A 16,075-nucleotide genomic window follows, 5' to 3' on the forward strand; every position below is an offset into this window, starting at 1 on the left:
TTTGATCTCTGGTTCCTCTGCCTTTTCTAAAACCAGCTTGAACATCGGAGTTCACGGTTCATGTATTGCTGAAGCCTGGCTTGGAGAATTTTGAGCATTACTTTACTAGCGTGTGAGATGAGTGCAATTGTGTGGTAGTTTGAGCATTCTTTGGCATTGCCTTTCTTTGGAATTGGAATGAAAACTGACCTTTTCCAGTCCTGTGGCCACTGCTGAGTTTTCCAAATTTGCTGGCGTATTGAGTGCAGCACTTTCACAGCATCATCTTTCAGGATTTGAAATAGCTCAACTGGAATTCTGTCACCTCCACTAGCTTTGTTCGTAGTGATGCTTTCTAAGGCCCACTTGACCTCAAATTCCAAGATGTCTGGCTCTAGATTAGTGATCGCATCATCATGATTATGTGGGTCGTGAAGATCTTTTTGTACAGTTCTTCCATGTATTCTTGCCACCTCTTCTTAATATCTTCTGCTTCTGTTAGGTCCAGACCATTTCTGTCCTTTATCAAGCCCATCTTTGCATGAAATGTTCCCTTGGTATCTCTAATTTTAGATAAAGGAATTGAGAATTATAACTAGAAAGTTCTAAAATTAGAACCCAATGTTAACAAAAAAATAAGACTGTGAAAGTTCAATTCAGGCCTTTACTGTAAATATAACTCAAAAAAACCTTTTTTCATACAGGTTTGTCTTTTTATTTCAATTTTATCATTTTTTCTTAAATTGGATTTATAGTAAAATAGTGAAAGTGTAAGTCTCTCAGTCGTGTCAGACTCTTTGGGACCCTCATGGACCATACAGTCCATGGAATTCTCCAAGCCAGGATACTGGAGTGGGTAGCCTTTCCCTTCTTCAGGGGATCTTCCCAACCTGGGGATCGAACCCTGGTCTCCCACATTGCAGGCAGATTCCTTACCAGCAGAACCACAAGGGAAGTGCAAGAATACTGGAGTAGGTAGCCTATTGCTTTCTCCAGGGTATCTTCCCATCCCAGGAATTGAACCGGGGTCTCCTGCATTGCAGGTGGATTCAGGGAAGCCCAAAAACGGGCCTGTCAGAAGTGGGATAAATAAAATAGTTATAAATAATTGTAACAATATAAATATTATTTCACACTATTTAAAAGTTCAAACACATGATAAGATGCTCAACATCACTCATTATTAGAGAAATGCAAATCAAAACCACAATGAGGTACCACTTCGCCCCAGTCAGAATGGCTGCGATCCAAAAATCTGCAAGCAATAAATGCTGGAGAGGGTGTGGAGAAAAGGGAACCCTCCTACACTGTTGGTGGGAATGCAAACTAGTACAGCCACTATGGAGAACAGTGTGGAGATTCCTTAAAAAATTGCAAATAGAGCTGCCTTATGACCCAGCAATCCCACTGCTGGGCATACACACCGAGGAAACCAGAATTGAAAGAGACACATGTACCCCAATGTTCATCGCAGCACTGTTTATAATAGCCAGGACATGGAAACAACCTAGATGTCCATCAGCAGATGAATGGATAAGAAAGCTGTGGTACATATACACAATGGAGTATTACTCAGCCATTAAAAAGAATTCATTTGAATCAGTTCTGATGAGATGGATGAAACTGGAGCCAATTATACAGAGTGAAGTAAGCCAGAAAGAAAAATACCAATACAGTATACTAACACATATATATGGAATTTAGAAAGATGGCAATGACGACCCTGTATGCAAGACAGGAAAAAAGACACAGATGTGTATAATGGACTTTTGGACTCAGAGGGAGAGGGAGAGGGTGGGATGATTTGGGAGAATGGCATTCTAACATGTATACTATCATGTAAGAATTGAATCGCCAGTCTATGTCTGACTCAGGGTGCAGCATGCTTGGGGCTGGTGCATAGGGATGACCCAGAGAGATGTTGTGGGGAGGGAGGTGGGAGGGGGGTTCATGTTTGGGAATGCATGTAAGAATTAAAGATTTTAAAATTTAAAAAAATAAAAAACTAAAAAAAAAGTTCAAGCGTGTTTAATAGCACACATTTTTATTATGCTTCTTTGAATATCTTATTGAAAGAGTACTCTTGAAACAGACAACTAAAGAACATCTAAAAACATATTGGTGTTGTGCTGATTCTAACATTTTATGTCTCTAGATTTGTAACCTCGACTATGAATTTCCTCTTTCTCACTCTTTCTCATTCTTTCCTTGTTCTACTCATACATGGAAGAAAGTCTGCTAGAACTTGAGCTGTGCAGAATAAAATGTTAATTTCTTGGCTTATTCAACCTAAGAATGATTGTAATATGCTTAAAGTTATTGTAATAAATTGAGGCTGTGACTGAATCAACAGCATAAAATAAATTACATGTCTTTAGTGGGGTGGAATCAAGATTTCCAGGAGAAATATCAATAACCTCAGATAGGTAGATGACACCACCCTTATGGCAGAAAGTGAAGAGGAACTAAAAAACCTCTTGATGAAAGTGAAAGAGGATAGTGAAAAAGTTGGCTTAAAGCTCAACATTCAGGAAACTAAGATCATGTCATCTGGTCCCATCACTTCATGGGAAATAGATGGGGAAACAGTGGAAACAGTGTGAGACTTTATTTCGGAGGGCTGCAAAATCACTGCAGATGGTGACTGCAGCCATGAAATTAAAAGACGCTTACTCCTTGGAAGGAAAGTTATGACCAACCTAGATAGCATATTGAAAAGCAGAGACATTACTTTGCCAACAGAGGTCCGTCTAGTCAAGGCTATGGTTTTTCCTGTGGTCATGTATGGATGTGAGAGTTGGACTGTGAAGAAAGCTGAGTGCCAAAGGATTGATGCTTTTGAACTGTGGTGTTGGAAAAGACTCTTGCCAGTCCCTTGGACTGCAAGGAGATCCAACCAGTCCATCCTAAAGGAGCCCAGTCCTGGGTGTTCATTGGAAGGACTGATGCTGAAGCTGAAACTCCAGTACTTTGGCCACCTCATGAGAAGCGTTGACTCATTTGAAGACTCTGATGCTGGGAGGGATTGGGGGTAGGAGGTGAAGGGGACGACCGAGGATGAGATGGCTGGATGGCATCACCGACTCGATGAACATGAAGTTGGGTAGACTCCAGGAGTTGGTGATGGACAGGGAGACCTGGCTTGCTGCGATTCATGGGGTCACAAAGAGTCAGACATGACTAAGCAACTGAACTGACCTGAGTCTCATATTATATATATATATATATATATATATATATATATATAAATCTGTTCTCCCAGTAGCTTTTACAAAATTGCACTTCAGATCAGAGTTCACCTAAATTCCCACAGTGGTCAAAGTTGCTGGTGTTGTTAGTGTGTTGTCTAGTAATTAGTATACCACTAACCATGGTCAACCGGAGAAGGCAATGGCACCCCACTCCAGTACTCGTGCCTTGAAAATCCCATGGATGGAGGAGCCTGGTAGGCTGCAGTCCATTGGGTAGCAACGAGTCAGACATGACTGAGCGACTTCACTTTCACTTTTCACTTTCATGCATTGGAGAAGGAAATGGCAACCCACTCCAGTGTTCTTGCCTGGAGAATCCCAGGGATGGCAGAGCCTGGTGGGCTGCCGTCTCTGGGGTCACACAGAGTCGGACACGACTGAAGTGACTTAGCAGCAGCAGCAGCAGCAATCATGGTCAACAGTAGTTCATGGCATAAAAGTATAAATGATGTGGACTATAGAAGTTTCAGCAGATCTCTAGACCAGATTCTTTTCCTAAATAAATTTATATTATGATGAGATCCAAATCTCTTTTGAATAATTTAAAATCAAACTTGAAAACACATTTACAAAAGAAAAAATGAAACATATTCATTTGCAAAAGAAAAAAAGATATATATTTCATTTGTCCTCACTAACAAAGGAGTAGAGAAACTGAAGACATTCAATTGAACAAAAACAGATTGTTAAAATTCATGGTGTAGTCTATGTTGAAATTTTCAAAAGAAAAAGATGAAAGCAGATGCATTGTTTTGTGGATTAAATCAAACAAGAGGGCCAGCGCTTTCAAACTCCATTATTCTGATCAATTTACACAGAAATATTATAAAATTATTTTTAGCTTTTATCCTATATTGATCAACATGGTAAAGAAATTCTCCCTTGGCCTTTTTTTTTTTTTTTTTGCTTTTAAAAAAATCCAAATAAATTTTAATTCTAATAATAAAGAAAAAACTTGTTTTTCTAAGTATTTTATGCTGTTGTTAACATTCTATACTTAGAAGTAAATTGCTATGTTGGTTTGACTTGGACTATGTTTTATAGCAAGGAAATATGTCAGTAATGAAAAAGGCACTTCTATTCACTGGACTGAGAATCAAAAGAGACAAATCACAGCTTCTACTGAGCTACCAATGTAGTACTTAGTACTAAGCCATGAGTACTTGGGCAGGTGAATCTCTGTTTCTAAACATTTTATCAACATTTTATCACCAACTCCTTTAGAGAAGCTGCTGAAAATGCACAAATACATAAATACCTGTAATTTTATCTACTATTTTAGGGGTTTGCAGTCCAACAGGTAATGAAATCAAGGGCTAGATAATTCCTTAAGTCCTTTCGCATTCTGTGTTTCTTATATAGTTTGCAAACATTTTGTCTTGTTATTTCTTTAACAGGGAAAAATTTGGGTGCAGTTGAGAGCCTAACTCTCCCTTCTCCCTTCTCTCCTATGTTTTGCCTTTGCACATCACGAACAAGATTTTTCCATGCAATTATCTTGCAGGGCATCTTGGCGTAAGGACATTCAAATGTAATCATTCTTTACATTTTTGTGTCTTGGGTAATTCTGCGGTATATTGTCTATGATCTATTTATATACAAAGTAAAATCTGAAGCAATGCATCATAAACTAGTCATTTATATTTTCTTTACCTAGATTCACTGAGCCATTTAACTTACACTGACTACTGTAACATTAATTTTCCATATTAAAGCAGTACTCAAATTAACCTTTTTAAATTACACTATAAAAAATCAGCATACATAAGTAAAAATCAAGGGGCTCATAACCAAATAACCTTTTGCTTTTTCTTGGAAAACTTTAGCTTAAGCACATTCCTTTCGATTATTTAAGCTATTTAGTATATTAAAACAGTGTGTATCTAACCTGGTGAAATTTATAGTACATGTGTTCCACAGAAGACAGTAATTGATAAATTAAACATCTCACTCTGTGGGAGATGTCTATTAAAATTTGTAATTTATTAGATTTTTTATCTCTAGGCTTTTATGAATTCATCTGTATCATAAAAATATAACCTTTTAATATTATGAAATTTAAAGTAGATATATTTGTTAAATTCCTCTAAAGTGAAAATGAAATTCGTCAGTCATGTCCCACTCTTTGTGACCCCATGGACTATATAGTCCATGGAATTCTCCAGGCCAGAATACTGGAGTGGGTAGCCTTTCCTTTTTATCTTCTCAATGCAAGAATGGAACCCAGGTCTCCCGCATTGCAGGCAGATTCTTTAGCAGCTGAACCACAAGGGAAGCCCAAGAATACTGGAGTGAGTATCCCTATCCCTTCTCCAGTGGATCTTCCCAACCAGGGAATTGAACCAGCATCTCCTGCATTGCAGGTGGATTCTTTTCCAACTGAGCTCTGAGGGAAGTCCAGATAAGTTCCCATCAAATAGATAGCCCCAGAGAGTCTTTTATCTTTATCTCTAAATTGATAATAACTAAAAGGATTTAGAATTTTGTGAAAATATCAAGATAATTTGCTGAAAAATAATTGTGTCTAATCTTAAAATGATTGAACTGAATGTCTAAAAGAAGCACATTAAGACAAAATGTATTTTGCTTTCAAGTTAACTTACTCATCCTTATCTTTTATATTCATTTGTTTTGCCAAATTGGTTTACTTACGTTTTCCATAAGCTACAATTATAAATACCCTTTTTTAAATTGAAATATAGTTGACTTACCATGTGGTGTTAGTTTCTGGTGTATAGCAAGGTGATTCAATTTGTATATTGAATATGTATAGTGTATACATATATATGTATACACATATATTAATATATTTTTTCATATTCTTTCCCATTATGGTTTATCACAGAATAATGAATATAGTTCCCTGTGCTATACAGTAGGACCTTGTTATAATCTGTTTTATATATAGTACTTTGTACTTGCTAATCCAAAACTCTTAATTTATCCCTTCCCCACCCTCTTTGGTAACTGTAAATTCATTTTCTGTGTCTGAGTCTATTTTTAGTTTTTAAATAAGTTCATTCGTATCATAGTTTATGGTTCATATATAAGAGATATGATGTTTGTCTTTCTCTGTTTGTCTTCACTTAGTATAGTAATCTCTAGGTATCCATGTTGCTGCAAATGGCATAAGTTCCCTACTTTTTACAACTGTATAGTATTCCATTGTATATCTATATACCACATCTTTATCCATTCATTTGCTGATGGACCTTTAGGTTGCTTCCTTGTTGTCCTGGCCATTATAAGTAGTGCTGCCATGAACATTGGGGGTGCTGGAAACTTTTCACATTAATGCTTTCTCCAGATATATACCCAGTATATTGCCACATCATATGGCAACTCTAGCTTTTTTTAAGGAACCTCCATATTGCTTTTTGTATTGGCTGCACCAGTTTATGTTCCTACCAACAATGTAGGAGGAGCCCCTTTTCTATAAATCCTCTCCAGCACTTGTTATTTGTCGACTTTTTGATAATGGCCATGCTGACTGGCTTCGGATGATACCTCAGTGTAGTTTTTATTTGCATTTCTCTGATACTTAGCAAAGTTGAGTATCTTTTCATGTGTCTGTTGGTGCATCTTTATGTTTTCTTGGGTATTCTGCCCAGTTTTCGATTGGATTGTTTGTTTGTTTTGTTACTGAATTGCACGAGCTGTCTTTATGTTTATAAATATTGTTTTTAATGATGAATCACCAGGAGCAATGTTATTAGTCTAAGAGACTCCTCTTTACCATGCAAAGTTGACCTCATAAGAAAGTAACTTTGGGATAAAAATAATAGTAAATGATTGCTAGCACTGGGAGACAGTTTTCTAACTTACCTATTCGTTTGTAGATTCAACATGTATCTGTTGAGCTACTGTTATGTAGAGCAGTAGCCAAATGATATTCTAGGCAAACTGAAAAAAAAAAAAAAAAACAACAACTAATTCTTACAGATATTTGAAGAGATGGTGGTGGTGAGAGGAAGAAACAGACAAACATGTATGGAATGATAAGTGCTAGGAAGAAAATTACATTAATCAGAAGTTAAGAGTACAAATCTACCTAGACCTATTAAACATCAGCAAGTCAGAAAATTAATTTTTAAATCAATGCAATAAATGTTACTCCTAAGAATAGGTAAAAGAAAACAAATTTTAATAGTAATAAATACCCCCAACTCAGTCTGTTATCCAAAGAGTAGCTAAAGGGGTTTGATGCCTCAGTGGCTTCCATGGTTCTTCACATCGTGAGCAGAGGCTGCCCCATGCCTGCCTCCAGGCTGACACCCTCCGCGCCTCTCCATACTCACTACATTACAACCACACTGACCTTTTCTCTTGTCCTTGTTCCTCAAACACAGGAAGCTCCTTTCTGCATCACAACTTGAGCTTGTATTGTTCTACCTTGAATCTACCCCTTGACCCCACCCTACCTGCAAATCCAGCTAATTCCTAGATGTGATTTCTGTAAGGACTCCAATTCTGGGTGAATCGCCCCCGCTCTCACTCTCCCAGCATCTTTACCTTTTGGAAATAATAAATTTAAATACATTTAAAGTGTGTATCATACATACCCTGTGTGTATGTTTTTATCATCTCTCTCTTTCATTAGCCTGCAAGCTCTGTGGGCTGAGGTGTGGCGGACACTAGAGGAAGCTGTTTGTCTGCTTGCCAGTGAGCACTCACTCTCTTGCACCCTGCCTGACATGAATAAGCGTTTAGAAAATTGCTTCTAAGAGAAATAATTTTCATCAAAATTGTCTTAGGTTTACAACACATGGTTTTATGTAACACATTGTAAAGTAGGTTCTGATGGGAGTTGGTAATATCCTGTTAAACTATGTGACTGAGCTAAATGATTCTAGTTGAATCTTTTGTTTTTAAATCTGTGTTATACACTGTTCCTGCCCCAGACTCTGCTGGAAGTCTACTGCTTGCTTATAGGCTCATAGTCCCAAAGACAGATGTTTTTTAATCTTTGCTATTTGGCTTCCAAAATGGGTGTATATTACTAACTCACGTATTCTCACCAACATTTAGAAAGTGACTCCAGGGACTGTGCTCTGAGAAATCAGATACTTTCTGGGACTTGTAACCATGGGAGAGAGATTTTTAATGCTTTCTGATAAGAAAAGCCATTTTATGCTTGGAAGCATTGTTGCAAAGAAGATGCAATTGTGAAAAGCTACAGTTGGGTAAACTAATAAATCATTGCAGAGAGCAATGTAGATCTGGACTTTATTATTCCATCCCCTCACCTCACATGAGTGGCGGGCACCCACATCAATGTGCATAAACACACACTAGTGTTTTCTACATTTTTCCAAATGAGATCTTGGAATTATCCTTGAGGGCTGAAGAATCATTTATCAATGCCTACCATATCCTAAATCTCCACTGTGGCACTTAGCCTATTTGTCATAATAGTTTATATTCTCATCTGTCTCTCCAGTTCTTTCAGAGGCAAGAAAGTATCTTGTCCCATTTTTTTATCATGAGACCTACCTCGCCAACAAAAACAAATTGTCCACAGTAGACTTTCAATTAATATTTGTTAAATATAATGGGAACAGCATGAGCTGAAGTCAACCTTCCCTTGTCTGTCTCAGCCAGGCAAAGTGGAGCTCAGAAGCCACTTAAGGAGTTTCGTTCTCTTATGCATCTTCTTTTCCTTGAAACCAACAACTAAGGTTTTCACAAACCCAGGAAACCCCCAAAAGATTTTCCAACATGGATGTAAGACAGACCGATTCTGGTCCATCAGTTGGCAAAGAGGACTCCTTAATAATGGCAGAGGAACTATAAAATGCTAGTCAGAATATAAGGAAAGCTGTAGGGGATTGTGTATTCATTTAACTGGTAGTAGGAAACGTGAATCCTCAAATAACAGGGTATTTCCATGTTAACATTCTCCAGAGAACTGAAACTCTAATGGTAAAGAGAGCAGAATGGTCTGATAAGTATCAGAGCCGCTGGAATCAGCAGAACCTCCATTCTTAATCGGAGCTACAAGATGCAGCTGATAACTTAAAGCCTCCCTGTGTGTGTCCATATGTGTGAATGAGTTCTGCTACTTTACTTTTGAGATTTCATATTCTAAAATCATTATTCAAAAATCTCAAATATAAGATAGGTTGTTCTTTCTGAGAATATATAAATGCAATAAAAAGTGTATTAAACAGAATAAAAGGAGAAGGAAAGAATGGGGGGGAAGGATTGGAAAGAAAGGAGGGAGGAGAAAAGGATAAAAGAGGCAGGGAAGGAAGGGAACTAAGAAAATATTTGATAGACCTCCTCCACAACTCAAATGCTTTCGTACGTGCAGTATTGCAGTGTCCTTCCTAAGGTAAATAGCCATGCCTTTCCTTTTTATTAGCATGGTTGCAGCCGCTGTTGCTTACAAAGAGATTCACAAATCAAAATAGACTCAGTTAGCTTTTCAATAATTCTAAAAGGTGGGGGAACACTGCCAGAGAAGAATAGCACTCCAGTATCCTAACAAGGAGTCTTGTTAGCAAAACAAAGTGTGGATTGCTTAGAGATAATTCCCCGCAGGAGGTAATTCCTCTGGGTGCCTTCTGTGGCAGCACATGCTATTTCTCCTCTACGGAGCGGTGCTATGGAACAGGCTATGTTGGAAGAAATAGGGGGAAAGTTGCTTTCTTTTCTTTTTTTTTTTTTTAATTGGAGTATAATTGCTTTACAAGATTGTGTTAGTTTCTGCTGTACAACACGTGAGTCAGCTATATGTATCCATATATCCCTTCGCTCTTGATCCCCCCTCCCACCCTACAACCCACCTCTCTGCGTTATCAGAGAGCGCCAAGTAAGCCACTCATGCTATACAGCAGCTTCTCACTAGCTCTGTGTTTTACGTATGGTAGTGTGTATATATATGTTAGTGCTATTCTCTCCATTTGTCTCACCCTCTTCTTTTCCCCCTGTGTCCACAAGGGTCTAGTGTTTTTAAATTTGAAATCGTGTTAACATGATATTAAAATGAACAATCATGTCAGTAATAGTACTCTCTACATCAGCATCTCTCTCCCTGCCCTGGAAGTAGGAACATTCCTTGACATAAATCGCAGCAAGATTCTTTTTGACTCCCCTTCTAGAATAATGGAAAAAGTTGTTTTCTTGAAACATTTCTTCTTCTAGATTTTTCTGTATGTCTGCATGATTCATACTTCTTGGTTCTTAGCCTGGAGCACCTAATGCAACTGGGAATTAAGGAAGCTAGAGCTGGATGTGTGTAATGAATGGGTTGCCTCTGCGAAAGTCTATATACACAGTAGCGAAGGCGAGTACAGAGTTGCAGGCCAGCATTTTTCTGAATGTTTTAATTCTTTCTCTCAAGGAAAACCAAGAAAACGAGAACTAGCAAGAGCTTGACAAACACCTGCCTTCAGATTGGAAGACCAGTCACCTGTCATTCCTGGACACTGCACTGCAGCTGTCTAAGGTACATGGAAAAAGAAACCTTGATATCTTTTGTTGATTATCTTGTGATATGTGGAAGAAAATGCATTTGTATGGAAAATTATAGGACAGTGTCTCTTATTTCAAATGAATATTTTTTGGCAGTAAAGGAAATAGTATTGTTCATATCTTTTGAAATTACTACTAGGTATTAATGTCCTTGATGTGCTAGTTTAGTTGATGGAGCCCTGGCCACCTCTATGACGTTGTTGCCTTTTCCCATTTCATTCTGTACTTTATCAGATCCAAAGTTGTCATGGTTCATTATCTGTAGATGATCTTGAGCAGCCTTGCATTCTGAAAGAATATGCCATAGCATCTGCCTCTGTGCTTCTGTGCCCTGCTATTCAGATGGGATTTTAGCAACAGTATTGGGTAAGGGGAGGGGGTGGAGGCAGAATTTGTCTCAGGCTGATGTTTCTTTGTGCCACTCTATGTCTTACTCTTTCCTGTAAGCCAAATTCAACAATGAAGAACATACATCATATTGTGACTATTACCTATGTTAGAGTTCATAATTGCAGTTGCAAAGTGTCTGCTTGAATGTCCTAACTAATGAATTCCAGCAAATTCAATTATCATTCTTAGACTCTTCATTAACCAATCAAATTGCTTCTTTGGTCTGTCATGTCTAACACCCTTTCACTAGTCATAAACAAGATTCTCTGAAGTAAATTGGAGGTGATTAAATTATCTCACTTATTATTACTGGGAATACCATGTTACTGAAGTTTTGGATTTCTAAAGAATCACCTTTCACATGATTCTCATTGTATACAGGGGAAATAATATTACAGTATGAGGCTGTATCTTGGGCTTTATTCTTCTATTTGCATCTTAGTTTTTTCTTCCTAAGGAAGTTGGCTACAGTAGGTCTCCAATACTAAAGTCACACACAAATAAAACAATGGTATACTCCTACAAATTCATCACCTTATTAAATAAATCTGTCCAGTAGGATTGTGTTATAAAACAGTTCTTCACCTTTGGGGAATTAACCATTACAATACTAGAATTTTCTCCTATCTCTAATGCAGTATGATTTTATAGGATCACTGTAACTGCTGAAACATTTTTTTTCTAATTTTTACGATTTCCCTACATAGATTATTAAAACAAATGAAGTGACTCTGAAACTGCATATTACCAGGACTCAAAAGTAGTTTCCTAGGTAATAATTGTCACTGTGAATATATAATGGTTATCTCAATCATTATATAATGAAAGACACTGCTGCTGTTCTGACAGTGTGGTTCTCACCATACAGTTCTTAAAATATTTCCATTTTGTTCCCTTCTACTTTGATGCCTTTTAGAAACAGTTTCATCTTCTACTCTGCAAATATTTTGAGAAACATCTCAAAATGTAGCCTGAAGCAAACCTAAGAAAGTATCTCTTCCTACATTCGATATGAATCTTTGGTAATGGGCTCTAGAATCAGCATTTTCAATATGTACATCAGATCATCTCAGAGCACTGCAATACTCTTCAATATGGCAGCAAGGAGACAGACAAGAGGAAAACGTTGTAAAGCTATAGTCATGTAATTGACATGAATATATTGAAAACGAAGTAGGATTTTTATTTTTCCTACATATTTTTAATTCCTAGGACTGTGCAAAGGATTTTAGACTGTTTTTCCTTTCATTTGAGTCTTAAACATTTTGAAATTAAAAACTAAATAGTAAAGATGTTAAGGAGATAAACATTTGTCACCAAATAGTACATGATCTCTGTGATAGTAAAGTGTATTAAATTCATATTTGTACCATTATTATTTTCACACTTGGATCTAGTTTTACGAAATTTTCAAATGTCAAGTCATTCTTTCAATATCAGATATGTCTAACAAACAACATTTCTTTAAGAATTCCAGTCTGTACTTTTGTTACACTTTTCACTGAGATAACTCCTGTGGGGGTCAAACTTTCAAAAGATAATCTACTGGTACAACTAAGTAAAACCTTTTGGCTCAGGATACCAACATTTATTCGTAAGTGAATATTTTTTCTGTTATCTGATTTTAGTGAGGGAATTTCCTAATGTCAGACACAATTTGCCAACTTAAAATGCCAAATTCTGAAGTATGCACTGAAGTTAGAAGGGACAAAGGACTGTCTTCTGAACCATGAAAAAAGGAAAGACCATCCCCATGGAAAAGAAATGCAAAAAAGCAAAATGGCTGTCGGGGGAGGCCTTACATATAGCTGTGAAAAGAAGAGAAGTGAAAAGCAAAGGAGAAAAGGAAAGATATAAGCATCTGAATGCAGAGTTCCAAAGACTAGCAAGAAGAGATAAGAAAGCCTTCTTCAGCGAGCAGTGCAAAGAAATAGAGGAAAACAACAGAATAGGAAAGACTAGAGATCTCTTCAAGAAAATGAGAGATACCAAGGGAACATTTCATGCAAAGACAGGCTCGATAAAGGACAGAAATGGTCTGGACCTAACAGAAGCAGAAGGTATTAAGAAGAGGTGGCAAGAATACACGGAACTGTACAAAAAAGATCTTCACGACCAAGATAATCATGATGATATGATCACTAATCTAGAGCCAGACATCTTGGAATGTGAAGTCAAGTGGGCCTTAGAAAGCATCACTATGAACAAAGCTAGTGGAGGTGATGGAATTCCAGTAGAGCTGTTTCAAATCCTGAAAGATGATGCTGTGAAAGTGCTGCACTCAATATGCCAGCAAATTTGGAAAACTCAGCAGGGGCCACAGGACTGGAAAAGGTCAGTTTTCATTCCAATTCCAAAGAAAGGCAATGCCAAAGAATGCTCAAACTACCACACAATTGCACTCATCTCACATGCTAGTAAAGTAATGCTCAAAATTCTCCAAGCCAGGCTTCAGCAATACATGAACCATGAAATCCTTGATGTTTAAGCTGGTTTTAGAAAAGGCAGAGGAACCAGAGATCAAATTGCCAACATCCACTGGATCATGGAAAAAGCAAGAGAGTTCCAGAAAAACATCTATTTCTGCTTTATTGACTATGCCAAAGCCTTTGACTGTGTAGATCACAATAAACTGTGGAAAATTCTGAAAGAGATGGGAATACCAGACCGCCTGACCTGGCTCTTGAGAAATCTGTATGCAGGTCAGGAAGCAACAGTTAGAACTGGACATGGAAAAACAGACTGGTTCCAAATAGGAAAAGGAGTACGTCAAGGCTGTATATTGTCACCCTGCTTATTCAACTTCTATGCAGAGTACATCATGAGAAACGCTGGACTGGAAGAAACACAAGCTGGAATCAAGATGCTGGGAGAATTATCAATAACCTCAGATATGCAGATGACACCACCCTTATGGCAGAAAGTGAAGAGGAACTCAAAAGCCTCTTGATGAAAGTGAAAGAGGAGAGAGAAAAAGTTGGCTTAAAGCTCAACATTCAGAAAACGAAGATCATGGCATCTGGTCCCATCACTTCATGGGAAATAGATTGGGAAACAGTGGAAACAGTGTCACACTTTATTTTGGGGGGCTCCAAGATCACTGCAGATGGTGACTGCAGCCATGAAATTAAAAGACGCTTACGCCTTGGAAGAAAAGTTATGACCAACCTAGATAGCATATTGAAAAGCAGAGACATTACTTTGCCGACTAAGGTCCGTCTAGTTAAGGCTATGGTTTTTCCTGTGGTCATGTATGGATGTGAGAGTTGGACTTTGAAGAAGGCTGAGCCCCGAAGAACTGATGCTTTTGAACAGTGGTGTTGGAGAAGACTCTTGAGAGTCCCTTGGACTGCAAGGAGATCCAACCAGTCCATTCTGAAGGAGATCAGCCCTGGGATTTCTTTGGAAGGAATGATGCTAAAGCTGAAGCTCCAGTACTTTGGCCACCTCATGTGAAGAGTTGACTCATTGGAAAAGACCCTGATGCTGGGAGGGATTGAGGGCAGGAGGAGAAGGGGACGACCCAGGATGAGATGGCTGGATGGCATCACGGACTCGATGGATGTGAGTCTGAGTGAACTCTGGGAGATGGTGATGGACAGGGAGGCCTGGCGTGCTGTGATTCATGGGGTCGCAAAGAGTCGGACACGACTGAGTGACTGAGCTGAACTGAACTGAACTGTGATTACCTCTGGCACTGGATGAGCACAAAAAAGCAACACGAGATTTAACAGGAAAACTGTAGAGACTATTTGACCTATAAAATTAATTCTTGCTTCCTACATTGTGGAATCTACTGAGACAAAGGTTAAAAGGGGCAATCATAAAAATCTTTAGGTTTTCAGGTGTACTTACTTTATAAAGTAAACATGTCCTGAAATAGTTGGAATAATTTGTCTTCCAAATTCATAAGAATCATTTTATCAATAAAATATTCCTGGTTTTCAGATGATTTTAAAGATCACACTTACAACACAGGCAGACATTCAATTCAATTGGGTTGTATTTAAAAAGTTTAACTTATAAGTTGAATATTTAGAACTCAAAACATTTTCACATACATATGATGCTATAAATGATGTTGGATGCTCACATTCAGTTTTTTTTAATCCACAAAATTATAGTCAAATTATGTGATTTGTAAAAGAAACAGCTCTGAAGTGGAAAATCGTAGGAAACAATACTATCTGATTCTAAAAAGTAAACCAATTAAACAAAATATTTTTAAAATACTTGTTTACTTTGAATTTGAACACTTAAGGAAAACATGTTTGATTATAAGTAAATGAGAAACTGAAAGAGAGGGTAGGGGATTTTTGTAAAACACCGAGATAGGAGCTATAACATGAGTAGTATTCTTCAGAACAGAGGAAAAGTAGAAGAGAAAATAGGAAGAGATGGAGCTTGAGGAGCAAGCGGTATCAAATACAGGTACCCAAGCAGTATTAAACTGACTGTTAAGTAGAGAAGATGCTTGATAATGGTCTGTTTCTCACTCAAGGAAACAGGGGTGTGTGTGTGTGTGTGTGTGTGTGCATGTTTAGTCACTCAGTTGTGTTCAGTTCTTTGCAACAGACTGTGGCCTGCCTGGCTCCTCTGTCCGTGAACTTTCTCCAGGCAAGAATACTGGGGCAGGTTGCCATCTCCCTCTCCAAAGGATCTTCCCAACCCAGGGATCGCACATGTGTCTCTTGTGTCTTCTGCATTGATAGGCAGAGTCTTTTACCACTGGCATCAGGCGTATTCAGTTTTTTAAGTGGATCGATCCATACTGTAGGCTCACATCCATTTAGAAAGCAGATCAAGAGAAATGTTTAAGCGGAGACAGTGAGCATGAATTAATTCAATGGACATTAGCAAGTGATATGGAAAGAGAGAACTGGTGATCTCATAGCCTTATACCAACAGCTTTTGCTCTCAGTGACTCAAGCTACCACTCAAGGTTTTAATTGGACCCCATTGCCCAAGGTATTCTATCC

The 16,075-nt window shown here is 38.0% G+C and overlaps 1 protein-coding gene across 3 annotated transcripts in view; it reads left to right on the top strand.

Moving 5' to 3' along the window:
- Window positions 1-16,075, top strand: part of SYT1 (synaptotagmin 1) — a 634,295-nt gene that overhangs the window by 120,460 nt on the left and 497,760 nt on the right. For 2 of the 3 annotated variants that reach the window (XM_027967160.3, XM_027967161.3), the window contains exon 2: window positions 10,576-10,680. The exons of the other annotated variant lie outside the window; for it this stretch is intronic. The gene's annotated coding sequence lies outside the window, so the exon portion shown is untranslated. The remainder of the gene's footprint in view (window positions 1-10,575; window positions 10,681-16,075) is intronic. 3 annotated transcript variants of the gene reach the window in all.

Source organism: Ovis aries, chromosome 3, assembly GCF_016772045.2.
Source record: "Ovis aries strain OAR_USU_Benz2616 breed Rambouillet chromosome 3, ARS-UI_Ramb_v3.0, whole genome shotgun sequence".
NCBI classification, from domain to species: domain Eukaryota; kingdom Metazoa; phylum Chordata; class Mammalia; order Artiodactyla; family Bovidae; genus Ovis; species Ovis aries.